This window comes from Ailuropoda melanoleuca, chromosome 10, assembly GCF_002007445.2.
Source record: "Ailuropoda melanoleuca isolate Jingjing chromosome 10, ASM200744v2, whole genome shotgun sequence".
NCBI lineage: Eukaryota > Metazoa > Chordata > Mammalia > Carnivora > Ursidae > Ailuropoda > Ailuropoda melanoleuca.
This window is the reverse complement of record NC_048227.1, coordinates 41,073,439-41,080,390: the sequence shown is the minus strand read 5'-3', so window position 1 is coordinate 41,080,390 and position 6,952 is coordinate 41,073,439.

Below are 6,952 nucleotides of genomic sequence, written 5' to 3'. Positions count from 1 at the left end.
CGGGGGGAGAGGGGAGAGCTGACACGTGCTCCCAGCGGGGAGCGCTGGGAAGCAGCGGTGTTCAGGGACTCGCCTCTCTTCCGTCTCCTTGGCTATGCTTATAACTGAATTATGCTTTCAAGTCATCATTACTTTTCTGTTGTTGCTTATTTTCCACAGCAGCAGAATGAGGACGGTTTTACGGGTTAATTGGCATCAGACACAGACCAAGTGGACCGTAGTCCTTGAAAAATGCCACTCTCCTTCCTAGAATAGTGATAAAAAATTATACAAGGTTTTTAGATCATAAAATTAGATGTCGGTATAAAAATGCTATACAAAGAACACTGCTCTATAGACTCCATATTCTAGAGTGTTCGGTACTGCCCTTACTTTCTTCTCCTTGAGGTTGCTGTGTTATCTAAAGGCTGCAACTACTCTGTGCAGTTTTCTCGTAAGAGTGACACTAGTGTCTAGAACAGCGCCTGGAATATAGTAAGGACTGGATATGTATTAGCTATTATAGTCTATTTGAGTAGAGTAGAACTAAGTATTTAAAATGAGGGCTTTTTTTAAAGCCCAAACTAAAGAGTTAATAAAAAGACTTATGGTCATAAATATTCATACCATTTTGTTGACTTGGGTGTTTGATTTGAATAGTAACGGCTATGAAAGAGAACACATGACCAGTTTCATTTGTAACTGTAATTCATGCTGAACTCAAGTAACATGATGTGTGCAGCTGCTGTGCACAATATTACTGGGTTTTAAATTACCCATGGGAGAAATTCAAGATGCCATACTCTTGGTTTCTTCCAGAATGAAGCACAAAGTCTGAGGGGAAAAAAAAAAAAACCTGTTGTTGATGATACTCTAAGGTGTTCCACGTACTGAAAGCTTCCATCAGCTTTTCATACTCTACCACCTCTTTCCTTAATTTGTCACGATTAGGTTAAATGAGACACAATATATTCATATAATTAGAGAAATTATTTATTTTTTAAAGATTTTATCTATTTATTTTAGAGAAATGTATTTTTCGAAAATAAGTCTAATGGAATCTGCATACATGAAGACTCTCTACTCTTGTAACCATTTCCTATGCTGACAATCCCAGAGTAAATGTCATATTTAAACTCGGAAAATACCGTCATTCTCTTTAACACCCTAACTAAAACTCAGCCCTGAAGGTAACAAATGTGGAATTAAATTCCTAGACACTTATCTATACTCAGTAAATCATACCCTGGTATACTTCTGACAAAAATCCCACCTTTATCTATGAAATACAATATTACTGCTTTATGTGAACAAAACCAATAGGGGACATTTGTGGAGCACTTACCCCGTGGCAAGCACTTAACATGTGTCGAGTGCTTTTCCTCTATTAACTTATTTAATCCTCATAACAACCTATGAGTTTGCTAATGTCATTATTTATCTTTGCAGATTTATGGTCTTTACAGATACAGTGTCGAAGATGACGCAGCTAGTAAATAGTGGACCCAGGATGGAACAGAAGCCAATCTGGCTCCCAGTGACCTGCTTTCAGCCCCCATGATTTATTGCTTATGTAAGCAGACATCCAAATTCATAAATGCATCTGTAGCTTATCTCTTTACATCAGAACCCATTAACAACCACTTATTTTGAATAAATATACTGTAGCAACTCTGCCTGTTGACATAAGTAGAACTCATGTTTGCTCGTTCTTACCAGGTGGCTATAAACAGCAACAGAAAAGGCAGACATATAAGTCCTATATAGAAGCTATTTCTATGGCTTGTCATAAATTAACAAAGCTGTGAGGTAGAGGAAAGATAAATTCATTTCAAGTTCTGTTCTGTTTGTGTGCACACACATGCTGTATATCTTGGGTTTCCATTGTGGGCACCGTATATTTCTTGCTCATGGTGCTTTGTACCCTTTTATTTAATAAATGATGATAATTTGTTGAATGTGTATCTTCCCCAGTAACGCTGGGGAGAAAAGGAATAAAAGGTGCTAAAATGATTACATCCCTAAGAGAGAGTGCAGATATTTCACCCGAAAATAAATAAAAGTTAGAGTAAAACCTTAAAAAAATATAGAAAAAAAGGAATTAGTTCCAAGAGTGCATAGGATTCTTGCTGACTATCTTTTCATTTTAACAATACTTGGAATCTGAACATTCTTCTCTGGAACCAAACCGTGGCCCCGGGTGATTGGGGGCTACCACTGCCGGCATGCAGAGTGAGCAGACCACAGTGCTGCTCTAGGATGTTCGCTGTTCACAACATTGCCCTAACCGCCTCCCCCTGCTCCCCCACCTCAAATACTTACAGTTATTTCCAGAGAACCCTCTAGTTGATAGAAACATGCAACTCGAACTAGACAGCATAATAACAAATCACTTCTGAGCTAAGATGTTGGAAAAACTGATTGTCATTTTGGCAGAAAGCAGTGACCTAAGAAGGCAGTGAGCTAAGAATTCAGCAGAAACGTGAATTTTGATTGAAGGTGAAGGAACACAGAGGAACCATGTGCACATTGTTAAAAAGATAAACCTTTACCCAGACCGTGGGTAACTACTGGATGTTATGAAGCAGGGGAGACGTAAAACCAGATTTTTGTTCTGGAAGAATAATTGATGACCATGTGGAAGTTACGTTGGAAATCGACTTTGGTCTGAGACAAGCTAACCGGTTCCTGCCAAGTCCCAGGATTCCAGAAACATTCCACAGGCGGAAGTAACCGGACTTGGTGCCTGACTGAATGTGTTTGGGGGAAGGGGGGCATGATGGAAAGAAGGAAGAAAGATGGGGGCGCCTGGGTGGCACAGCGGTTGAGTGTCTGCCTTCGGCTCAGGGCGTGATCCCGGCGTTACAGGATCGAGCCCCACATCAGGCTCCTCCGCTACGAGCCTGCTTCTTCCTCTCCCACTCCCCCTGCTTGTGTTCCCTCTTTCGCTGGCTGTCTATCTCTGTCGAATAAATAAATAAAATCTTAAAAAAAAAAAAAGAAGGAAGAAAGATGACTGAGGTCTGTCGTGTGAACAGGTACGTGGATGGTGAAGTCATTAAACAAAATAGGGGTGATGTGAGCACGAGGGGCGAGCTGAAGGATGTGTTAGACAAGTCAAGATGAGGTGGAGGCCCCCACTCGAGAGACTGGCAATAGCACTAAGGAAAGCGCATTTCTTTGTATCTACTATGCATAATGGTTATATCCAGAGGAGAATTAAATGTCCAGGGAATGAAAAAATGGGAGGGAGGAAAAAAATGAAGCTGAGGAAGAAACTCTGGAAAACAAAAACAGAGGGAAGAAGCAAAAATGTCTGGCAGAATCTTGCTTCTGTGGGTAAGGCTCTATTACAACTTGTTTTTAAGTTCTGCATAGATTCCTTCAAATGGCCCATGAGGTGAAAGCAGCTATTTCAGAGCCCAGAACGTCCTGGTACACACAGTTATTTGAGGCTCCCTTTGGCTTCCTTCTCTCCCAGCAGTGAGATTAGCTGCTCTGCTGACCATGACCGTTCCTGGAAATGAGGACAGTGAGGTTCTCAGAGGAGGCTTCTCCTTTGCCCCGATTCCCTAGCGCTCGTGTACTGCAACACTGGGAGACGGGGCCTGGCCTGTGCTAGAGGAGAACGCTTCTCTCCTAAGGTTATGGTGCAGAAAAACGGAGAGAATTCGTATTGCTCCCCTACCCTCATTGGTAAAACATTTAGAGCTTTGACCCAACGCGGTGCTCGAGGGTCCTTCTTGCGAGTCCTCTCTCAGGCCATGCGTGCAGCTTGGCCATGTGCAGACCGTCGTTAGTAATTACCTATATTAGATCCACTTCTCAAACTTCTCGGTCATTTTGGTGTTCGTTATTTTAAAATCGCTAGCAGGAATGGATGGTGAAAATGGTCAGAGGGTGGTTAAAATATTTAAGATGTTTTATAAAAGATGTGGTAATGAAGAGTCATTAAGAAATAAAAAGTGTGGTCTAAATATTAATAAATAACATCTAGCAATTAGAGGCATGCTGGTAGATGAAGCAGGCAGCAAACTAAATATTTCCAATAAAACCGATTAAGAAAAAAAAAGTACAATGTTCCCAAAGGTCTTCTGCATAAAATGCCTTTCCCCTTCTGTATCGCTACAAGGTGTGAGACCAAAATAAGGAAAGACGAGACCCTGGTGGAAAACTTTGGCTGACCGGAAAAGTTCGGAAAGCCGAGTTAAGTCTTTTTACTAGTTAATATTTCTGATTTCTTACTAGTTTATATTTCAAAATATTTATTGTTTGTTAACATGGCACAAAATAAGCCTCTGACAGTCAGTTAAATTGAAACCAGGCAAAACTAGAAGATTCAATGGCTGGACAGAGTGGTCAAAAGTAGTTTCAATTATGCAAGATGACTAAATCTTAGAGATCTATTGTACCTCACAGTGCCAATAGCTGACAATTTTAAAACTTTGCTAAGAGAATAGATCTCATGTTAAGTTTTCTTCACACACACACACACACACACACACACACACACACACACAAATAGAGAGGGCAGGAAGAAACTTCTGAAGGTGATGGATATGTTTATGCCATAGATTGTGTTGATGGTTTCATGGGTATATACTTACATCCAAAATCATTAAGTTATATACATTAAACGTACAGCATTTTGTCTGTTAACCATTCCTCAATAAAGTGGTTTATTGAAAAGAAAAAAAAAAAAAGAAGTGCTTGTGAGAACCTGAAAACCTTCAAAGAGTTGTACAGATTTCTCCCATAGCCTGGTGATTTCCAAGCTAAAAGGTTTTGGGGGACTATAATCAAGTCTAGGAATAGTTCGTAGCTTAGCTTAAGTAATGATTGAGAACATTTAAATATCAGTGGTTATGGCAACAAATTATTGTTAATTTTACATTTTTAAAACATGCCCCTAAATTGTGTATCCCGTGTTAATGTAGCAACAAGGGACAGGGATCTTGTCCTGGCCCTGACACTTTCTCTGTGTCTCCTCGGGCATCCCAGGTTCTTACCTATGAAATGAAATTGGACTCAGTTATGTGTAAGACCCATTCTGGAATAAAGAGACCCCATACCCCCACCTCCCAAGGATCCCATGTTTTAATCATCCTGCTTATCTGCTTCAATAAAATAATTTTAAAGCACAGTTTGGTAGTTAGACATGCTTTCCACTTTGATTTAGTTGATCACAGAGGGGGAGAAGAAAGGACGTAGTACACTCTAGATTCTGGTTGTTTCCTCCCAGCACCATTTTCCTTTTGTTCTTTTGTTTTCTTTTTAAATGTCATTTTCCTTATTTCTGATTTTTAAATGTAATACATTATTAAAGTTTACTCATCTGTGAAATGGAAATGATGGTACCTCTACAGCCATCTCACAGGTAGGCTGTGTGCGAATTAAATGAACTCAGTATAATGTAAACACTGAAACAGGGCCTGGCATATAGTCCTGTAGGTACTCAAAAACATTAGCTGATATCGTTGGGATTATCCACATTATTTTTTTACATGTCACCCTAAAAGAAAAGTCAGCAAAACACAAGATAATAAAAATTACTTATAATTTATGATCTCATCACTATGATTATTGTTATGGAGTAGTAATAATTAACGCGGTGCATGTGCTTCCAGACTTCTCTCCGTCTCTCTCTATGGATGTACCTTATGTTCATGTGTGTGATACAAATGTAATCTGCTTGTGACTGGGCCCCCTTCCGGGCTCCCATGTGTGTTCTTTTTTCATCTGTAGGCCAGACCGATACATTAAATTCAAGTGCAAACCACTGATGAGGATTACAGTTTTTACTGAACACTTTGAAAGGAGGTAAAGACAGCATTGCATCGTACCCTACAGTGTAACATTTCCTCCCAATGTTTCCACATTTCTCCTTCCCTCCAAGTCCCACTCCCTCTGGCAGTGCCTCACGCCTCCCCTCCTGCACACCACTGCTCCACAGGTGCCCCCGCCGCCTCTGGTTCCCCTGCTCGCAGCACTCCCCAAAGCACGCAGACTTGGTTCAGCGGAACCCTCTAACCAGGGCGCTCTTGGACAAAGCTCAACCACCTGTTGACCGTACCAGGGTGAGCCAGCTCCTCTGTGTGCATGTACTTTGACACACACCAGCGGGAGAGGATGACTCTAAGTTTAATAATTATCTTTCAAGTCAGGAGACAGAATAGAAGAACCTGGCAAATCCAAGCAGTGCGCGTCCATGCATTGACTCTCTGACCGCCCCCCCCCCGCTCCCCCTTCCCCCGCCGTGGTCTGCTGGGTCACCATCAGTTCAGCAAAGCACACCCCAAGAGTTCTGGGATGACGGTGCCAGGATGACCTTGATGGCACCCTGGTCCCTTCAACATGTCCTGTGGATCTCTTAACCCAGGGAAAGCCCTCTGCTAGCCTCTCTCCATTTACAAAAGTCCAGGTCTATGATGTGCTTTAAATGAAAATAATAGACATCGCAGGTCCTCAGTCTCTTCTGTGGTTCCTGAGATACTATGAGCATCTGTAATTTTGTGATGAGCTAAACAAAGCAAGTGCACCACCATCAGATTACTTAGGTTGTGATTTTTTTTCTTTTTTTAAAGATTTTATTTATTTATTTGACAGACAGCCAGCTTGAGAGGGAACACAAGCAGAGGGAGTGGGAGAGGAAGAAGCAGGCTCCTAGGAAGGAGCCTGATGTGGGGCTCGATCCCAGAACACTGGGATCACGCCCTGAGCTGAAGGCAGACGCTTAATGACTGAGCCACCCAGGTGCCATAGGTTGTGATTTTAACTGGAAATATGGCCGCTGTTCCAGAGTGGTACTGTGATGTTCCCCGAGGTGAATCGTGCTGCCACATCAGCCTTGCCAACCTGCTGACCCAGAATTTTAGACAATGTGCTGTCTTTTCATATCTATGTTGTGCAGATATCTACTATTTTAGTCTGCTCAGGCTGCCATGACAAAAAAAACCGGAGAATAGGTAGATTG